Source organism: Scyliorhinus torazame, chromosome 2 (assembly GCF_047496885.1).
Source record: "Scyliorhinus torazame isolate Kashiwa2021f chromosome 2, sScyTor2.1, whole genome shotgun sequence".
NCBI lineage: Eukaryota > Metazoa > Chordata > Chondrichthyes > Carcharhiniformes > Scyliorhinidae > Scyliorhinus > Scyliorhinus torazame.
Genome location: NC_092708.1, coordinates 74,743,485 through 74,764,298, shown reverse-complemented (window position 1 = coordinate 74,764,298; position 20,814 = coordinate 74,743,485).

The following is a 20,814-nucleotide window of genomic DNA, read 5'->3' as shown; positions in this document are numbered from 1 at the left end:
GCTGCTAAGGCTGCGGCTATATCAGCCTCTCTGATTGTTCCCAGTGGGGCTAATCAGGCTCTAAACCAGGTACCTGCATTAGGAACGAAGGGCATGCCAGAGATAACTGAAGTTCAAAATTTACAGAGGGACGCCTCTGATTCCGAGCGCGCACTATGGAAGTCAATGGGGTGTTCACACTCCTTGACACGTGACCTCTGGCTTACTCCCGTTGGTCAAGTTTGTATTCCGAATTCTTTATTGCCATTACTTATTGATTATTTGCATTCTTGTACCCATCTTGGCAAGGAGGGAATGGTACAGCTACTCCTGAAAACTTGGTGGCACCCAGATTTGAATACAGCAGCGCAAACGCGGCTGGATCAATGCGTTATTTGCATGAAACATACTAAGGGTAAAAGCATTAAATGCCCTCCAGGAACCACTCCCTTGCCAGATGGCCCTTTTGCCTGTATACAGCTTGATTTTATCGAATGCCAAAAGCACAGTGCTATAAATATTGTTTAGTAATAATCGATGTGTTTAGTAAATGGATTGAAGCCTTCCCCACCACTAATTGTATGGCACATACAGTGGTGAAGTTGTTGTTAACGGAAGTCATTCCTCGTTTTGGGGTACCCAAAATGGTGAGCTCAGACAATGGACCACATTTTGTAGCTCAGGTCAATACTGAATTGTGCGAAGCACTGGTAATTAAACAGCAACTGCACTGCGCGTATCACCCGCAGGCAGCAGGAATTGTGGAAAGCCAACGGGACTTTAAAAGAAAAATTATCTAAATTAACTGAAGAAACTGGGTTAAACTGGGTTAAATTGGCTAAAAGTATTACCCTTGGCACTGTTTCACATGCAAGTGCCTCCCCATTCGCGCACCGGACTGTCAGCTGCAGAGATAGTCTATGGTCGGCCAATGAGAACTCCCTGGGATGCCCATGAAAAGCCCCTAGAGGGAGTAGACCTCCATGTGATGGGGGAACAAATGCAGAACTATTTGAAGCAATTAACACTTTCTCTGAAGTTTCTCCACTCACAAGTAAAACAGGCACATCTCCCAGTAACGGCAGGGACAGCCGTCCCTTGATATCCAGTGATCAAACCCGGAGACCACGTGTTGGTGAAAAACTGGGACAGAAAGAAACTAGGACAATGCTGGAGCGGATCCTTCCTCGTACTGTTGACTACACCAACTTCCGTCAAACTTGAAGGACATTCAAGTTGGATACATCTATCCGATTGCAAGAAGATAGTATCCAACCCAGCCGAGAACACAGGATGAAGATCTTCATTATAATTTTTGGACTCTCTGGACTATTTAGCCTTAATGGCCACTCGGTAGTAAAAAAACGACCTAAACGAGACCTGCCTTCCAATACCTATTTATATATGTCATATCTTTATGCCGAAAAATTGAACGTAAGCAAGTGTTGGGTTTGTACCCACATCCCCGTCCATTCGAGGCAAGGAATACCTCTCCAATCCCTCCCCTTTGATATCGCAGAGACGGTTGAATGGATTTTACGACAAAATCAAACAGGGAGCAGGGGAGATAGGGAGGATATGGAAATATGGAGATCTGCTGGCTATGACATGACTAAATTTTCAGCTTCGTATCAACCTACCTATAATCATGCCTTGGCTCCACCCTCCCTCACTGTCCACTCGTATAATGTTCAAGGTTCCATGTGTTTCAATAAATCAGGGAAAGGAAAGTTAATGGGGCAAAGTAGGTGCAACCTTACAGTTGACTGGCAAGGACTGGTACCAGGCATATCCAACAAGGGCATGTTTAACTGTGATTGGTCCAAGGTATGGAATATAACCTCTAACATTTCATGGGGACAGACATCCCCAATCCCCTGGATGACATCAGCTGATGATTTTACGGCCTATAATGGAACCTATTTCATATGCGGCACTAAAGCATATCCATGGCTCCCCATTGTTTGGACAGGATCCTGCTTTTTGGGATACGTTGTACCTCAAATGCGTCACTGCTTTTTGGGATACGTTGTACCTCAAATGCATCAAATGGCCAACTCTGCATAACTTGAAGTCTGAAAATATCAGCGAAGGTCAAGCCATTCCAAAACACCAGACCTCGGCAACTCCTGATAAAACTAACTCGTCATAACCCAGGGCCGTAGGAATTTGAAACAAAGATAAGTTCAGGAAGAAACAAGTCTATTCTGACCTTTCAATGTTCCCTCCGAGGACTAAATAATGGTATGAGTGAAATGACCAAACATGGTCTGGTCTTTGCTTCCGTTTGTATTTCCGATCAAACTCCTGACCATACTGTTGTCACATAATCTTGATAAAGTTAATGTATAAATATTGAGCTAATTCTCTGAAAAAGCGCAGAACTTGTGAAAGACTGAGCAGTTTTGTTGACTGCTCTCTCAAGTTTCAGCCATTACTGCATGCAGTTGTTTTCGACAATAAAGCTTGTTATTCTGTCTTAACAAGTGTGTTGTATCTTTCTACTACAGAAGCGGGAAAATATTGACTTTGACACTGTCGTTGGCAGGGCTGGCAGGGGACAGGGGGCCTCTGCCAAGCCTTGAAGGGCAGCCGGAGTAACGGAGGTGATAAGGGGATGGGCCGTGGGACCGAGATGACCCCCCACGGGATCGGGGTGTCCAGGCATGGATCGCTATTGCTGCGGCCTGCAAGGCAGCCATCTTGCTGCACATCCCACTGTGGCCCCTGGTTGTACAGTGATACTGGCCATATGGAGGGGGAAGTGCAAAGGAGGCGTCGCATGAGGCCTCATGTGTACCGGCAGCGCCTATCATTCGATGACCTGCCAGTCCGGGCATGCTGTCGAAGACTACGGCTGAGCAGAGAGACAGTGCAACACATCTGCTAGATCATGGTGCACCTGGCAGTGTGGGGGAATGGGGGAGGACACCCACTTCCCGTGGCTGTCAAGGTGACGGTCGCCCTGACCCTTTATGCAACAGGGTCCTTCAAGGCGCCGAATGGGGACCTGTCCGGAATCTCTCGATGAACATGCAGCTGGTGTGTGACCATGAAATGTGCATCCCGCTCGTCTCCGCCCGATACCCGGGCAATGAGCACGATGCCTTCATCCTGGCACACTCAACGGTTCCTGGCCTTCTCACGCCTCCCAACCCGCTCCCACCCCCCCTCCCGGCTGAAGTGTTGGCTCCTGGGCAACAGGGGTTATCTCCTGCGGTCGTGGCTGATACAAGCCGAAGACCACAGACCGCGCAGAGACCCACTAGAACAACACCCATGCAGCAACCAGGGGCGTGATCAAGGAGTGCTTCAGCATCCAGAAAATGTGGTTCAGGTGCCAGAACCGCTCTGTAGGGACCTCAGAACAGCGCTGGGAGAGTGTCCCACATCGTGGTGACCTGCTGCATCCTGCACAACATCGTGCAGCAGAGGGGAGATGTGCTGAGGAGCGGGATGAATAACGGTTCTCGTCCGACGAGGAGGATGTGGGGAATTGCGATGAAGGGCATGGCATGGGGCCCGGGCAGGCACGGGAGGCTGCACAACCTGTGTGCCAGGGCCGATGTTCACGGGTTGCCCTAATCGCCTCCAGGTTCACCGACTAGGGGGCCTAGGTAGCGGTTCGGACATCTCATCTCCACGGCTGACCAACCCCTCACAGGAACACCCTCCCTGCGAACGCCCTCCCTCCACTCTCCCTCCCCAACCTTCCTTGAAACCATCTCTGTGATACCTGCCTGTCTCACTGTGGGGTGTGGGCCCTGGATTGGCAATAACAGTGGGTCTGGTCCATGGGATGGAGCATAATGACAACCCACTCCAGGATGACCTTGGTGCTCCGCATTGTTTGAGGACGCCTGACCCCTGCGCACGGAAGCACTTTCCACTGTCCACGTGGGTGATCCCTGCATACGAGCAGGCCATTCCATCACATGGTCCCATCGAATCCCTGTGGTGGCAGAAGTAGGGATGGTGGGGAGAGTGGGATGGAGTGCACACTGGAGTGGTGAGCGCTACCTGAATTGCGGTCCCTGGGCCAAGCCCACTCACAATGTACGCCCATGCCCCCCCCGCCCCCTCCTCCCACTCTGGCCAGCGCAGACCAGCCCTTTCCTCACACACATCTGACAGGTTTAATGTGAACAAATATATGCAGCTTTGTGCCCTAGTCCCTTACACTTTTCTGTGGTCTGCACCCTGTGTTAACTTAACTGATGTCTACTTTTCTGACCGTACACATCCTTGTGCTACGCCTAAGTGGATCCCCAGGTGGTTCATCAGGAGTCGAGGCAGCTTGCTGTGGTTCTCATCCTGTGACCTGGGTCCCCTTTGGCAGCCATCTTCTGGGGCAACCAGGCCTGGATGGGCCCGATTGCTGCTCGGGTGTCCCAAGTGGCATGGTGCCATCCAGTTCTGCCTACCAGATGCACCAGGGGTATGATGGGGGAGTGTAAGGTGCCGTGGTGTTCCAGCACCTTCTCTGCGGGAGTCACCGGCAAGGGCCCCAGCACCTCCTCCTCTTTCGGGGTGCCCGATGGCCCCTGGGGTACTCCATGGAACGGGAGTGTGAGCAGAAGTAATACCTGAGGCTCCCCCACCACCTGGCGCTGCCAGTCCTGGAGGCCACTCATGGTAGACCCAGCCATTCATTGGCTATGCATATAAATCATTTATATTTAAGGATGCAACACAAACCTGGATGAAATCCTAAATGCACTTGGAAAAGTTCTAGAATTTGCCTAATTCCTTCTGTGGATTCCAGGCTTGACTTTGATTCCCCAAGCTTGACTTTCTATCCATCTGAGCCCCGAACTTGGAATCATTCGTGGATTTGATCAATGTGCATTACAATTTGCATTCAAATCATGAATTTGAACAACAGCAGTGCTAGAGAAGCCAGCTCTGATCCTTGGAGTCCTCTAATCAGCACTTTTTCCACTCTGGCAGGACTTATCAAACAACCACCTTTTAGCCTTCACCCAGTTCCTTAATCGTTCCTGGTTTTTACTGGGATTTATTCAATGGACACTCACTTAATGGACAGCTTTCTAACAATCCAGCTGCACACATTTCATAATTGACAATATAGTCATGGAAGACAAAATAATTTCTTCTATTTGTTTTGGTGCGTGATTTTAAAGCGAAAAGCCACTGAACTGAAGATTACAATGCTAGTTGAGCAGGCCCCAATCTGAATGACTTGTTATCCACGACCAATAGGTCAGTGCCTCAGAAAACTCCAACTTGTGGGCTTGTACCATTTTTATGCATATTGCCTAACTGATTCCTAGCAGTTATGTTTTTGCATTATTAGAAAAGTCTATTCACAGTGCCATGAGAATTATCCAACAGCATCACAAAAGCTACATTCATTGCTATTACCATTGCAAAACCCCCAGCCTCAGGATCCAGTGAAGCACCATTAACCAGAAACCTAACTGGACAGCTTTTGTCATAGTCAGTAGGACCCTCCTCCAATGTCTTCCACCTTACAGTTGGATGAGATTGCACTTGCCTGGATGAGTACAGATCCAACAACACTCAAGAAGATTGACACCATCCAGGACAAAATAATTTGCTTGATTGGCACCAGTTTCAACATCCACTTCCTGCACCACCAACACAGTGACAGCAATGTGTACCACCTGCACCACAGCCATTCACCAAGCCTGATTTAACAATACCTTCTAAACCAGTGACCTCTACCATCTAGAAAGTCAAGGGCAGCAGATGCTGTTGCTCTTATTAGCCTTAGTTTTATTAGCTCTAATTCGGTCACCTTTGCTCACGAGTCGCCAGGTATCTTTCTGATACCGCCACGTGGTTCAAGCTCAAGTAATGATTAATAATGCAGCACACCGCTTAGTAAAAGTTAAATCAACGATCATTTATTATATACAGCAATAAATATTTATACAATAATCCTACTTCTAGACTACTACCTACTACTAGAGGCCAATACTTAACTTTGGAAATGGCCCACCAGGTCAGGGAAACGAATGGTCTATCGAATTGGTTCTGGCCTGCGGGATTCAAAGGCTGGTACAAGTCGATAGTCAGGAGCGCCTATCGGGTAGCGATCGCTGGAGTAACATTTTCAGTTTTCTTTGACGAAGGGTCTCGAAGGTTGCGAGCAGGAGAAGAAGGGCCGATCTGAACTTGGCCCCTATTTTTATAGTCCCCAGGGGCTTCCCGCCTCTCGGGGCAGACCTCGTACCTGGTTCCAAGTGATTGGACTTGGTCCCAATCACTTGGTTCGATATGCTCCAATAATGGGGCGATTCCTTGATTGGGGGGTGGTCGTCTACCTTCCTTTGTGTCAGCCACTGCTGGCGCCGAAAGGTCTGGATCGGCTTTATGTTGCTAATGTGTAGCAATTGTTCCCGGGGATGGCTGCTTACTATGCAGATGGCTGGATTGTTGTGATATTAATGGCTGCAGGTATCGGTCTGGGCCAACTTCCCCAGAGCCGAATACACTGTTTTGCTTGCAGCTGTCCATTTGAGTCCTGTTGGCTGATTTTCCCATCAGTCTCTTTCGTTCGCCATTTTAGATCGGGGTTTGACCATTCTAATCGGGAATCAGCCATTTTAGGTGGCTACAATGCATGGGAACACCACCAACTGAAACGTCCTCTCCAAGCCACATACCATCCTGCCTTGGAACGATAGAGCTTTCCTTTCACTGTTGTTGGATTAAAATCCCTGAACTCCCTTCTGTACTGTGAGTGTATCTACACCAAATGGACTGCAGTTGGCTCACCACCAGCTTCTCAAGGGTAATAAATCCTGGCCAGCTATCAAAGACAAACACACCATGAAAGAGTTAAAAAGAAACTCTGCTTACTCTAGGTACTACAGAGTCCACAATAAAATATTTTTCATAATTCCTGTGTAAACTGTCAAGGGTAGAAACTTACAACCTAAAGAGTCGAGGCTCAATTTACTCAGCCTCTCATCAGAGGGACATTCACTGTCCTGTCTACAAAGCAAGAATATACTTCCTTAAATAGGGAAGCCAAATATCATTGCAGCAATAATTCCTTATTCTTGTACTCCAATCCATTTGCAATGAAAGCCAACATGCCACTGCCCCACCACCCCTATCCCACCCCCTCACACCCCCATCCCTCCACCACACCACGGCCTTCACTCTATAATGCCCCCACCGCCGCCTGTCAACGAATCAGAAAATAAGTGGCAGCGTCCATGTTGGAATCTCCGTGAATTAAGAAAATGCATCTGAGAATGGACATCAAGAATGCTGGAGAAATCTGGGGCGAAATTCTCCATCCCGCCCCGCCACATTTCTGCCCCGACCGGCCGGCGGGAGTCTCCGTAACACCGGCCGGTCAATGGGGTTTCCCATTGTGGGGCAGCCCCACGCCGTCGGGAAACCCCCGGGCGCCGGCAGAACGGAGACTCCCGCCGGCGGAGAATGACGCCCCAGCTGGTTTCATTCAACAGTGATTTCTAGACTTATCCCCAAACTCCTTCTTGTTCCATGAAAGTGTCTTTTGATGATGTAAACTGTTTTTTTCCAAAGGAAAAAGGGAACATTAAAATATAGTACATTCAATCGTTCAAAAACACAAATTAGATTAGATAGCAATTGCAGGATCAAGTTACTGAAAGGATGGAAGCGATTATTTGATTTGGGACACAGCTTTGGGATGAAGGCAGAATTAATGATCTAATAGATCTCAGTTTTTAAATTCCAACCAAGCTGCTGTTATGAGGAGATGGCTAATAGACCTATCCTGTGTATTATTGAAAATAAATATGCACCCAGACACTCAAATCTAAACTCAGCACATTTCTTGGAGGTGAGTCTCAAAATGGAGATGTGTCCACTTGATCTCATGCATCGTCCAACTGCATACAAAATAAAATGCTACATTCATTGCTATTACCATTGCAAAATTGGTGGATCATTCAAAGTCCACTCACCCAATTTTACAGAGAAGCTGACAACAAATGGACCACGGCACCAGCAGCGTTGGTGACACAGTGATTAGCACTGCTGCCTCACAGCGCCAGGAATCCGGGTTTGATTCTAGCCTCGGGTGACTGTGTGGAATTTACACATTCGCCCCGTGTTTGCGTGGGTTTTCTCCGGGTGCTCCAGTTTCCTCCCAAATTCCTAAGACGTGCACTCAGGGGAGACAGTGGCATAGCGGATTTGTCGCTGGACTAGCAATCCAGAGACCCAGAGTCATGCTCTAGGGACGTGGGGTGGAATCCAACCAGGGCAGATGGTAAAATTTGAATTCAATAAAAAAATCTAGAATTGGAAGTGTAAAAGTGACAATGAAACCATTGTCGATTGTCATAAAAGCCCATCTGGTTCACTAATGTCCTTTAGGGAAGGAAATCTGTTGTCCTTACCTGGTCTGGCCTACATGTGACTCCAGATCTACAGCACGACACTAAGATGAGTGGTAAAGAAAAAAGTGCAGAGGATACTGGAAGTCTGCAGAGGGATTTGGATAGGTTAAGTGAATGGGCTAGGGTCTGGCAGATGGAAGACAATGTTGACAAATGTGAGGTTATCCATTTTGGTCGGAATAACAGCAAAAGGGATTATTATTTAAATGATAAAATATTAAAACATGCTGCTGTGCAGAGAGACCTGGGTGTGTTTGTGCATGAGTCACATAAAGTTGGTTTACAGGTGCAACAGGTGATTAAGAAGGCAAATGGAATTTTGTCCTTCATTGCTAGAGGGGTGGAGTTTAAGACTAGGGAGGCTATGCTGCAATTGTATAAGGTGTTAGTCAGGCCACACCTGGGGTAGTGTGTTCAGTTTTGGTCTCCTTACCTGAGAAAGAACGGACTGGCGCTGGAGGGTGTGCAGAGGAGATTCACTAGGTTAATCCCAGAGCTGAAGGGGTTGGATTACGAGGAGAGGTTGAGTAGACTGGGACTGTACTCGTTGGAATTTAGAAGGATGAGAGGGGATCTTATAGAAACATATAAAATTATGAAGGGAATAGATAGGATAGATGCGGACAGGTTGTTTCCACTGGCGGGTGAAAGCAGAACTAGGGGGCATAGCCTCAAAATAAGAGGAAGTAGATTTAGGACTGAGTTTAGGAGGAACTTCTTCACCCAAAGGGTTGTGAATCTATGGAATGCCTTGCACAGTGAAGCAGTTGAGGCTCCTTCATTAAATGTTTTTAAGATAAAGATAGATAGTTTTTTGAAGAATAAAGGGGTTAAGTGTTACGGTGTTCGGGCCGGAAAGTGGAGCTGAGTCCACAAAAGGTCAGCCATGATCTCATTGAATGGCGGAGCAGGCTCGAGGGGCCAGATGGCCTACTCCTTCTCCTAGTTCTTATGTTCTTATGTTCTTACGTACACAGAAACGGGACTGCTTGGACCCGATAAAAGAATCGATTGAGCGGTTGGAGCATAGATTGGATGCCCAGGATCGGGCGATCCAGAAAGTGGAGAAGGCGCTGGCTGAGCAGGAGGAACATCAGACTGCGGTGGAGCTGGAGGTGGGGATGCTGAGGGACCAGCAGAAGAAGCTCCTGGAGAAGGTGGAGGACCTAGAAAATAGGTCTCGCCGGCAGAACCCCAGAATCGGGCTCCCAGAAGGGTCTGAAGGAACGGACGCTGGGGCATACATCGCAGATAAGTGTGTGAAGCTGCTGGGGGATGGGGCATTCTCCCGGCCCTTGGAGGTGGATCGGGCTCACAGAGCACGCGCGAGGAAGCCACGAATGGGAGACCCCCCCCCCCCCCCCCGAGGGCAATGGTGGTGAGATTCCACAGGTTCTCGGATAAGGAGCATATTCTATAGTGGGCCAAGCAGACACGGAGCTGTAAATGGGACAATAGCATACTTCGGGTTTACCAGGACCTGAGAGAAGAGGTGGCCAGGAGGAGAGCAGGCTTCAATCAGATCAGGTCGATCCTTTTTAAGAAAAAGGTGAAGTTTGGAATGTTATACCCAGCCCGTCTCTGGGTCACGCATGAGGATCAGCACTTCTACTTCGAGTCACCTGAGGACGCGTTGGACTTTGCGAAAAAGAAAGGGCTGGTGATGGACTGAGAACTTTTGAACTTGGCTGCAACGTTCATGTTTTTGTTTTTTCTTTTTGTTTCTCTGTTTTTGTAAAGGTTTCCTGTTTTGTGTTTCATGGAAGATGTTTGTGATGCCGTTTGCATTGATTTGAAACCAGCGGTAGAGCTGAGTGAGTTAGGGTTTTCATTTGCACTGTTGGAGGATGGAGGGGTGCTTGTTTTGATCTTGGTGTTTTTCTGTTGGGCAATTGTGTTGGGCATTGTTTGATGTTGGAGTTTGTTTGTATGAGCGGGTGGGAGGGTGGGGAGGGAACAATAGGTGGGAGACTATCTGGCGCCGGGGATGGGGGCCACCAAACTAGCTGGGCGAGCTAGCTCTCGGAAGCGCAGTGGGGGGGGTGCATATGTTTGGTTTAGTAAAGGGGTTGGGCTACAGGGTGTTGTTACTAGGGGGGGTGAATGTTCTGCTGATGAGAGAGGGACTTGGGCTGAGGGACAGAGAGGAGGTTGGGGTCTGGGGCTGCATGAGGATGGACCGGTGGAGGTGTGGAGCACGGGCTGGAGGCGGGCCTAAAAAAGAGGATGGCTGATTGGCAGAGGGGGGGTGGCAATGAGCCCCCCCCCCCAACTAGGCTGATCACCTGAAATGTTCAAGGGTTAAATGGGACGGTCAAAATGGCATGTGTGTTCGCGCATCTTAGGGGATTGAAGGCGGACGTGGTAATGTTGCAGGAGACGCACCATAGAGTTACGGACCAGGTTAGACGGAGGAAAGGCTGGGTCAGTCAGGTCTTTCACTCGGGACTAGATTTAAAGACTAGAGGAGTCGCGATCCTGATCAATAAGCGGGTGGTGTTTGAGGCGGGTAGAATAGTCTCGGACGTGGGAGGTCGGTACATTATGGTCAGTGGGAAGCTAGAGGGGATGCAGGTGGCATTAGTAAATATGTATGTGCCAAATTGGGATGACGTGGAGATTATAAAGAGGATGCTGGGGAAGATACCGGACTTAGACTCGCACAGGTTGGTCATGGGAGGGGACTTCAAGACAGTTATGGACTCTGGCTAGGACCGGTCAAGCTTGAAAATGGGCAGGGTGCCAGCAATGGCAAAGGAACTAAGAGGGTTCATGGAGCTGATGGGGGGTGTGGACCCATGGAGATTTGGGCAGCCGAGGGTGAAGGAGTTCTCCTTCTACTCACACGTGCATAAAGTGTATTCCCGGATTGATTTCTTCATTTTGAGCAGGGCCTTGCTGGCTGGGGTGGTGGACATGGGGTATTCGGTGATTATAATCTCAGACCATGCTCCACACTGCGTTAACCTGCAGGTTAGTAAAGACAGTAACCAGCGCCCGCACTGGAGGTTAGATGTGGGACTTTTGGCGGATGAAGGGGTGTGTGAGTGGCTGAGGAAATGTATTCAGAGCTACCTGCAGGTCAATGACACGGGGGAAATTTCAGCAGCGATAGTCTGGGAAGCACTGAAGGCGGTGGTCAGGGGGGAGCTGATCTTGATCCGGGCCCATAGGGAGAAGGTGGACAGGGCGGAGACGGACCGACTGGTAAAGGAGTTTCTTCAGATAGGAGGTATGCGGAGACCCCGGAGCCAGGGCTTTTGAAGGAACGGCGGAGGTTACAGGCAGAGTTTAGCTTGATGACCGCAGGGAAGGCAGTGGAGCAGCTGAGAAAGGCAAGGGGGGTGATCTATGAACATGGGGGGTAGGCCAGCAGAATGCTTGAACATCATCTTAGGAAGAGGGAGGCAGCTAGGGAGATAGGGAAAGTAAAGGACGGAGATGGGAACCTGGTTGGTGATTCAGTAAGGGTGAATAAGGCATTTAGGGATTTCTACAGTAGGCTGTACAGGTCGGAACCCCCTACGGTACCGGAGGGGATGAGGCACTTCTTGAAGGGGCTGAATTTCCCAAAGGTGGACGGGGAGCTGGTAGAAGGGCTGGGGGCCCCGATCGGGTTGGAAGAGATAGTGGAGGGTCAGAAGGCCATGCAGTCGGGTAAAGCCCCGGGACGGACGGGTACACAGTGGAGTTTTATAATAAGTTCTCTGGGATATTGGGGCCGGTATTTGAGGATGTTCAATGAGGCAAGGGAAAGAGGGGTGCTGTCCCCGACGATGTCACAGGCCACGATTTCGCTAATTCTGAAGCGGGACAAGAACCCGGAGCTGTGTGGGTCCTACAGGCTGATATCCCTGTTGAATGTGGATGCCAAATTGCTGGCCAAATGTTAGTCCTGCAGGATTGAGGATTGTGTTCCAGACGTTATTGGGGAGGACCAGACCAGGGGTTTGTTAAGGGTAGGCAGTTGCTGGCCAATGTAAGAAGGTTGTTAAACGTGATCATGATGGCCCCGGAAGGTAGGGAGGTGGAGGTAGTGATCGCAATGGATGCAGAAAAGGCTTTTGATCGGGTAGAATGGGATTATCTATGGGTATAAGCTTAATATGGGAAAGAGTGAGATGTTTGTGGTCCAGGCGAGGGGACAGGAGAGGCGCCTGGGAGAGCTGCCTTTTAGGTTAGTAAAGGGAAGCTTTAGATACCTAGGCATCCAAGTGGTGCGGGAATGGGACTGGCTGCAGAAATTAAATCTGGCCCGGCTGGTGGACCAAATGAAGGACAATTTTCAGAGATGGGACACGCTGCCGTTGTCTCTGGCTGGGAGGGTGCAAAGGGTGAAGATGACGGTCCTCCCGAGATTCCTATTTGTATTTCAGTGTCTCCCCATCCTTATTCCGCGGTCCTTTTTTAAGCGGGTCAACAGAGTGACCACGGGCTCCGTCTGGGCGGGCAAGATCCCGCAAGTAAGGAAGGTAATACTTGAGCGGAGTCGGGGAGAGGGCGGGCTGGCGCTGTCAAATTTTAGCAACTATTACTGGGCGGCTAATATAGCCATGATCAGGAAGTGGGTGGTGGGGGAGGGGTCGGCATGGGAGCGTATGGAGGCGGCTTCATGTCAGGGCACCAGTTTGGGGGGGGTTGGTAACTGCGCCTCTGCCATTCCCGCCGGCACGGTATTCCACCAGCCCCGTGGTGGTGGCGACCCTGAGAGTCTGGGGGCAATGGAGGTGGAATGTGGGAGCAGTGGGAGCATTGGTCTGGGCCCCAATCTGTGATAATCACGGGCTTGCCCCGGGGAGTATGGACGGGGGGGGGGGGGGGGGGGGGGGGTCCGGTTATGGCGGAGAGCAGGGATTGAGAGGATAGGGGATATGTTCAAAGAGGGGAGATTTCCGAGTATGAGGGCGTTGGAGGAAAAGTTTGGGTTGGCGAGGGGAAATAAATTCAGGTATCTGAGATGCGAGACTTCCTTCGTAAACAGATGGCAACCTTCCCGCTCCTACGGCTAAGGGGGATTCAGGACAGGGTAGTTTCCAGAGGGTGGGTAGGAGAAGGGAGCGTCTCGGACATTTATAAGGAGTTTATGGGATCGGAGAACCGAGGAGCTGAAGCGCAAGTGGGAGGAGGAGCTGGGAGGTGAGATAGAGGCTGGTTTATGGGCAGAGGCGTTGAGTAGAGTCAACACGTCGGCAACATGTGCCAGGCTCAGCCTGATACAATTTAAGGTTGTTCACTGGGCTCACATGACAGTGGCCCGGATGAGCAGATTCTTTGGGGTGGAGGACAGGTGCTCAAAATGTGCAGGAGGTCCGGCGAACCATGTCCACATGTTTTGGACATGTCCAAAGCTTCGGGGATTTTGGCAGTGGGCGACATGTATACCGTCGATCACACCCTGAATGCAGGACATCTCGGCGTTGGCAGTGAACCCCGCTGCCTGGGCATCCTGGCGGGCTTGGTCCACATTGAAATTGATGTATTGTATTGATTGGGCATACAGGGCCTCCAGGATGGCGGGGATGCACTGACCTCTGTGCACCGACCTCTGTGAGATCCCAGAGAGGTCTCCACTCAGTGCCTGGAAGGACCCTGTGGTGTAGAGGTTCAGGTTGACCTTCACTTGACGGCCACTGGAACTGGGTGTCCACGCCCATTCCCCCACAGTGCCAGATGCGCCATGATCTGGCAGATATGTAATACTGTCCCCCTGGTCAGCCGGAATCTTCGACGGCATGCCCCGTCCGGCAGGTCCTTGAATGACAGGAGCTGCTGGTATAGGCGAGGCCTCCTTTGCACCTCCTCCTCCTCAGCCTGTAGGGCAGCCAGCTCTCCATCCTCACCGGCTGCCTCCTGTCCCTCTGGGGCAGTCTCTGCTGCTGCAGCTTCCTCCTCCTCGAGTAGCTCCAGCTTGTACAGCGTAGTTCATCCCGCAGGGCTGCGGCGACTAGGAGGAAGGTCATCATTGCTGATTGAATTCCAATATCCATTGTCAAAGGCCAACATGACAGCATGTGTGTAGACCCGTGCCCAAACAAGTCCACCGGGCTTCACGGTGGCTTTGGGTGGCACAGCGGACCCTGCCCCCTCATGGTCCCCCGCATCCCTGCACCCCTGGCCCTGTCGATGCCCGGCTCCCTGGCTGCCTCTGGCCCTGGCGCCCAACGTGGCGCAGCAAGATGTCTGCCTTACAAGCCGTGGCAATGGCGGTCCATGCCTGGACACACTGATTCTGTGGGGGGGGGGGTCCACCCCAGCTCAACAGCCCATCACCCCGTCAACCTCCCTCCCCCCGACCACAGAAAGCCCCCCACACCCACCCCAGGATGTCAGGGCTGGCAGCGCCAGTCGTGCCTCTCCATGTCCTACCTCCTCTCTCTCCCTCATCAGCCACGGCGCCTGTTTCCCGACTGTTGAGGCACCAGAGAATTGCGATTTGGAGTGAACCCGGCAGCAGCCACTATTTTGGAGTCAAAACCAATCGCCTTTCCCGATTTCCGCGCCGGCCGACGGAGAATCCCGCCCAAGGTCTTTCTTTCTAATTCGAAAAATTTATTTCATAATGTTACAGTATTCCATATACAGAGTTGGACAAGTCCATGCCATATGAACAAGCATTTAGAACTGGAAAGCAGAAGAAGGGCTGAAAGGTCTCCTTTGTTTCATAATTTGTTTTGAGTTATAATTTTCTATGAAGCTGGCAGCACTGTATTTATTACCTTCATTACTCTTTGAAGCCCAGAGATAAGTTGCCACGAATTGGGACCATTCTATGGCTATTTCCTCTATGTTTTTTACTATTTTTTATAAATTTAGAGTACCCAATTATTTTTTTCCAATTAAGGGGCAATTTAGCGTGCCCAGTTCACCTAACCTGCACATCTTTGGGTTGTGGGGGTGAAACCCATGCAGACACGGAGAGAATGTGCGAACTCCACACAGACAGTGACTCAGAGCCAGGATCGAACCCGGGTCCTCAGCGCCGTAGGCAGAGGTGCTAACCACTGCGCCACTGTGCCGCCTGGCTATTTCCTCTCGAAGAATATATTATAATTCTCCACCACTGTGCTGTAAATGTATTTAAATTATTGAATGAATATCTATTCAGCCTGGTAACCTATATTTCCCCTGACCAAATAGATTTTGCCCACCACCCTACTCCGAATTGCACTTTCTTTTGTTTTAACATATTGCAAAAAAATAAATATATTTTATTTATTAAAGAAACCCAACAAAAATGACTAAATCTGGTGATAAATGACTTGAGGAATGTCTATGTTTTCCTATTATGACCACAGATTTATAACTATTCCCACAGCGGCCGCGCCAAGCGCCATGGCGGACTCGGACCACGGAGGCAGATGAAGAATGTAGACCCTCCCCAATCGGCCGCGCGCCTGAAGATCCGACCATGTCAATCTGTCCCGTGGCAGCCTATAACGCCCCTCCCCGGTGTCCGATCCCCCAGCCCCGCACCAGTTCGGCCACGGACTGAGTCCGCAGTCGCCACACGAGCTTCCCGAACAGCGATAGGTGGTTAGAACCACGCCATCGGGAACTTGGCCGGTCGGGAGCGGAGGATCGCTGGGCGGGCCTCTGGCAATGGGCCCCTAGGCGCACGGAGTACTCCGCAAACACACTGATTCTTCGGTCCCGGAGAATCGCCGGACCATCGCCAGGCCTGATTTCAACGTGAAATTGGATTCTCCACCCCCGCGCCAAATGCGATTTTGGCTATGGAAAATCCAGCCCTTGTTTTATCCAAGTACTTTTATCAAACAATTATAGGACATAAAGGTGTCGGTTGCTGAGAGCATGGTCCCTTTAAATGTCATCTCTCCTTAACAGGGTTTAAGGTGTGGGTATTAAAAAAATCAAAATCAGTTTGTGCTGCAAGACATTACGTTATAATCTTTAGGTGTTATTGTTACTTTACACTTTTCAAAGTGTATATGAGAATAGACTGCATTAATACTGTTGACAATCATTTAGATTTTGAAATGTTTTTTCAATTGATACAAGAATGTGAATATTCACAGTTTCAGGTAAAGATTTCCTTACATTACCTCAGTGACACAAATATAATGAATACAATAACACAGCCTGTACAGTCCGTTCAAACATCTTGAAATCTTTTTAAATTGTACAATAATTGCACATTAGAATTCTTCATTCAAAATGGTTTGGTCATGCAGAACATTTCCTGTCAAACAATAACAGACCGTTGATATAAAGCAGCTGCTGGACTGATATCAGTCAGTGACAGGTCTCGGTATGGTCTAACACCTTGCCGACATACTAGAGTTATGGTGCTGGTGCTTATTCTGTATCTCACACTTGGATTTGTACCCAAGGGCAGAATTTACTGCCCTCCCCAGTGGTGAGTTAGGGCGTGGGTAGAGCATTTAATTGGGTGGGAAGGTGGGTGGCGTGCCCACTGCCTTTCTACTACTGCCCCTTTTATGCACTTGGCAGGATGGTCTGTGGGCTGCCTTCCAGCCACTAGCTAAGGTCTTTAAGTGAGCAATTGTGGGAATCCCAAAATGCAAACCCTGTTGCCGAGGTGGAATTGCCTCTTGTTCAGAGGCACGAAGTGATCTTGCTCCCGGGAAAAGCCCGTCGCAGCTCAGGTGTGTGTCTGATTTGGCAGCCTTCCTATAAAGAGACACTCGTCAGCGAAAAAGACCCCTATTGTCCCCATTCAGTACCAACCAAAGGATCTCTAAATAATCGGGAACCAATTTACACCCTTGGTCAGTTTAAGGGCATTGGTAATTATTAATTAGCCCAATTGCATGAAGGGCCTTAAGAATCTCTCTATGAGAGAGAGAGAGAGAGAGAGAGAGAGAGGGAGAGAAAATTAATTATATAGCTGAGGGACAACCCTCCATATCAATCATGGGCAAGGCAAGGAGCGAGGAATCCACAAATGACCACAATGAACTAAGAGCATTGGAGCAAGAATATAAATTAAATTACACCAGCAGCGCCAAACAAGTTAGAATGATGTTAGCCCTTTAAGTGCTCATTTTGTTCGACACTGAAGTGGTGCATTTTAGTGCCTTGAATAATGCATTTTACTGTAAATAGCACTGACAGGGTAGTGAATGGGTGACTGATGCAGAAAGTGCATGTAATAGAAAGCCTTCTTGGTACTGTCAGATACAATGTTAATTTTGACACTTATCCACATGCAACACAAATTGTACTGGAAGCGACCAATTGGGAGCATCGGCCTGTGCTGTGTTCTCTGCACATACGTAATTAAGCAATCTCCTTTAAAATCTGTTCCAGAAGCTTAACAGTGCTGTGATCTCGCTTTTGTAATCTAGATCTGACTGAATATTTTTAAATGGAGCTGAGTAAGTCAATAGAAGTTCCGAGCAAGCACCAAGGCCAGAGTTAGTTTTTAAAAAGTTTCCAGACAATTAGAACAGAGCTGAGTGAATTTGCTGAATGGAGTGGCTTGCTAAACAAAGTGATGACAGGGATTTGACAAGAGTGGAAATTCGGTGCTGGAGGAGAAGGAGGTGCGAAGTAATTTGAATCAAGCAGCAAACATAAATAAAAAGCTAAGTGATCAGAGTATTTAATTAGAGGTTGACTGGTGCTGCGGTGGAATGTTTTGACTACAGGCAATATTACATTAAAAAGTAGTTCATAAAAGGAGCGATCAGACAAGGGGCAAAAAAATAAATTGAACAAATCTGGAATTAAAAATTATGCCCATGAAATCGTCGTCCATTGTTGTAAAAACCCATCTGATTTACTAATTTACTTTCGGGAAGGAAATCTGTTGTCCTTACCAGGTCTGGCCTACATGCGATTCCAGTCCACATCAATGTGGTGGACTCTTAAATGCCCTCAGGGATGGGCAACAAATACCGGCCCAGGCAGCGACACCCATTACATCTCATGAATGAATAAAAATAAAATGTTGGGCAGACTAAGGTGGTCATGGTAAATAGGTTGGACTTTAACCTGGTGTTGTAAGACTTCGTACTGTGCTCACCCCAGTCCAACGCCGGCATCTCCACATCATGGTAAATAGGATTAATGAGCTGCAGGCAGGACAACTAATAAACTTGGGATTATGAAATAGTGGGAGAATGGAGGCCTGAGTCAAACAGGACAAGTAACGTGAGCTTAAAGGGCTGGATTTTAGCTCTGGAGTCAACGTGGAAACTTTTTCCAGTCCTGATCCAGCATCACATTGGTGCCTGATACCTGGTGTGATTTTGGTATGGGCTGGCCAAGGGTAATTTGGTATGAGCTGGCTAGAGGGTAATTCGGAGAGACTCCTGCCCTGAGAAATTGACAGCCTCACCGTAAATAATGGGAGCTGTCACTGTATGAAGGAGAGGCGGGACGCTTCAATATTGCGGCACCCATTTTGAAGATGTGAAATGTCTAATGCCAGGCCAATACTGTGGCCATCTCGTGATCGTGGTCATGAGGACTGGGGACTGGGAAAGGGGAGGTGTGATGATTGAAAATAGTTGATGCAGCACTGACGCCACCTGTCTACCAGGCACCCACCCCCCCTCCCCGCCCAATACCCTGTCCAGTGACTGTAAGAGGCAAATCAAGCTTCTTCATCAGTGTCATTGTACTCTTGGGAGTGCTGTGGCTGGGAGAATACCAACCAATCCCTTATACCACACTCGCCTATCGCACCAAATCCATGAACCTAAGATCCCTCTTTCTTTCCTGTACTCTATATGTGCAGCCCCTACATGCAACCAGTGTCAGTAAAGGCCATCAGCAGCCAATCTCTGCCATTAAGTGCAGCTCCCGCTTTAAGGGGGGAGACTGCCTTTAAGAGAAGGAGGCCTAGCTGCACCACAATACATCAGCGCAGGCCGTTCAGCCCACTCCCGATCATTCCAGGAGCCAGCAGCATGTACCCCGCTTGCACCAACACTGCAATCAGGCAAATGCGGATGCAGCGCCTCATTTACGTGCTGCCTGCCTCAGGCCAGATTCTCAACTGTAACCCCTGCACATGTAATCATGAGAGACAGCCGGGAGAGTAAAAACAGCGCAAGAGGAGAGACAGTCGGGAGACTGAAAAAAGCGCGAAAGGAGAGACAGTCGGGAGAGTGGAAACAGCGTGAGAGGAGAGAGAGAGACAGCCGGGAGAGTGAAAACAGCATGAGAGGAGAGAGATAGACAGCCGGGAGAGTGAGAACAGCGTGAGAGGAGAGAGATAGACAGCCGAGAGAGTGAAAACAGTGCGAGAGGAGAGAGATAGACAGCCGGGAGAGTGAAAACAGTGCGAGAGGAGAGAGATAGACAGCTGGGAGAGTGAAAACAGCATGAGAGGAGAGAGATAGACAGCCAGGAGAGTGAAAACAGCACGAGAGGAGAGACACCCGGGAGAGTGAAAACAGGGCGAGAGAGAGACAGCCGGGAGAGTGAAAACAGCGCGAGAGAGAGACAGCTGGGAGAGTGAAAACAGCGTGAGAGGAGAGACAGACTGGAGAGTGAAAACAGCGCAAGAGGAGAGAGATAAGGAAAGAAATAAGGAAAGAGAGGATCAAATATGAAGGTAGGCTAGCCAGTAACATTAGGAATGATAGTAAAAGTTTCTTTAAATACATTAAAAACAAACGGGAGGCAAAAGTTGACATTGGGCCGCTCCAAAATGACGCTGGTAATTTTGTGATGGGAGACAAGGAAATAGCTGAGGAACTAAATAAGTACTTTACGTCAGTCTTCACAGTAGAAGACATGAGTAATATCCCAACAATTCCGGAGAGTCAGGGGGCAGAGTTGAATATAGTAGCCATCACAAAGGAGAAAGTGCTAGAGAAACTAAGAGGTCTAAAAATTGATAAATCTCCGGGCCCAGATGGACTACATCCTAGAGTTCTAAAGGAGATAGCTGAAGAAATAGTGGAGGTGTTAGTTATGATCTTTCAAAAGTCACTGGAGTCCGGGAAAGTCCCAGAGGATTGTAAAATCACTGTTGTAACCCCCCTGTTCAAGAAGGGAACAAGGAAAAAGATGGAAAATTATAGGCCAATTAGCCTAACCTCGGTTGTTGGCAAGATTCTAGAATCCATTGTTAAGGATGAGATTTCTAAATTCTTGGAAGTGCAGGGTCAGATTAGGACAAGTCAGCATGGATTTAGTAAGGGGAGGTCGTGCCTGACAAACCTGTTAGAGTTCTTTGAAGAGATAACAAATAGGTTAGACCAAGGAGTGCAGAAGAGATTTACCAGAATGTTGCCTGGTATGGAGGGCATAAGCTATGAGGAGCGATTGAATAAACTCGGTTTGTTCTCACTGGAACGAAGGAGGTTGAGGGGCGACCTAATAGAGGTATACAAAATTATGAGGGGCATAGACAGAGTGGATAGTCAGAGGCTTTTCCCCAGGGTAGAGGGGTCAATTACTAGGGGGCATAGGTTTAAGGTGAGAGGGGCAAAGTTTAGAGTAGATG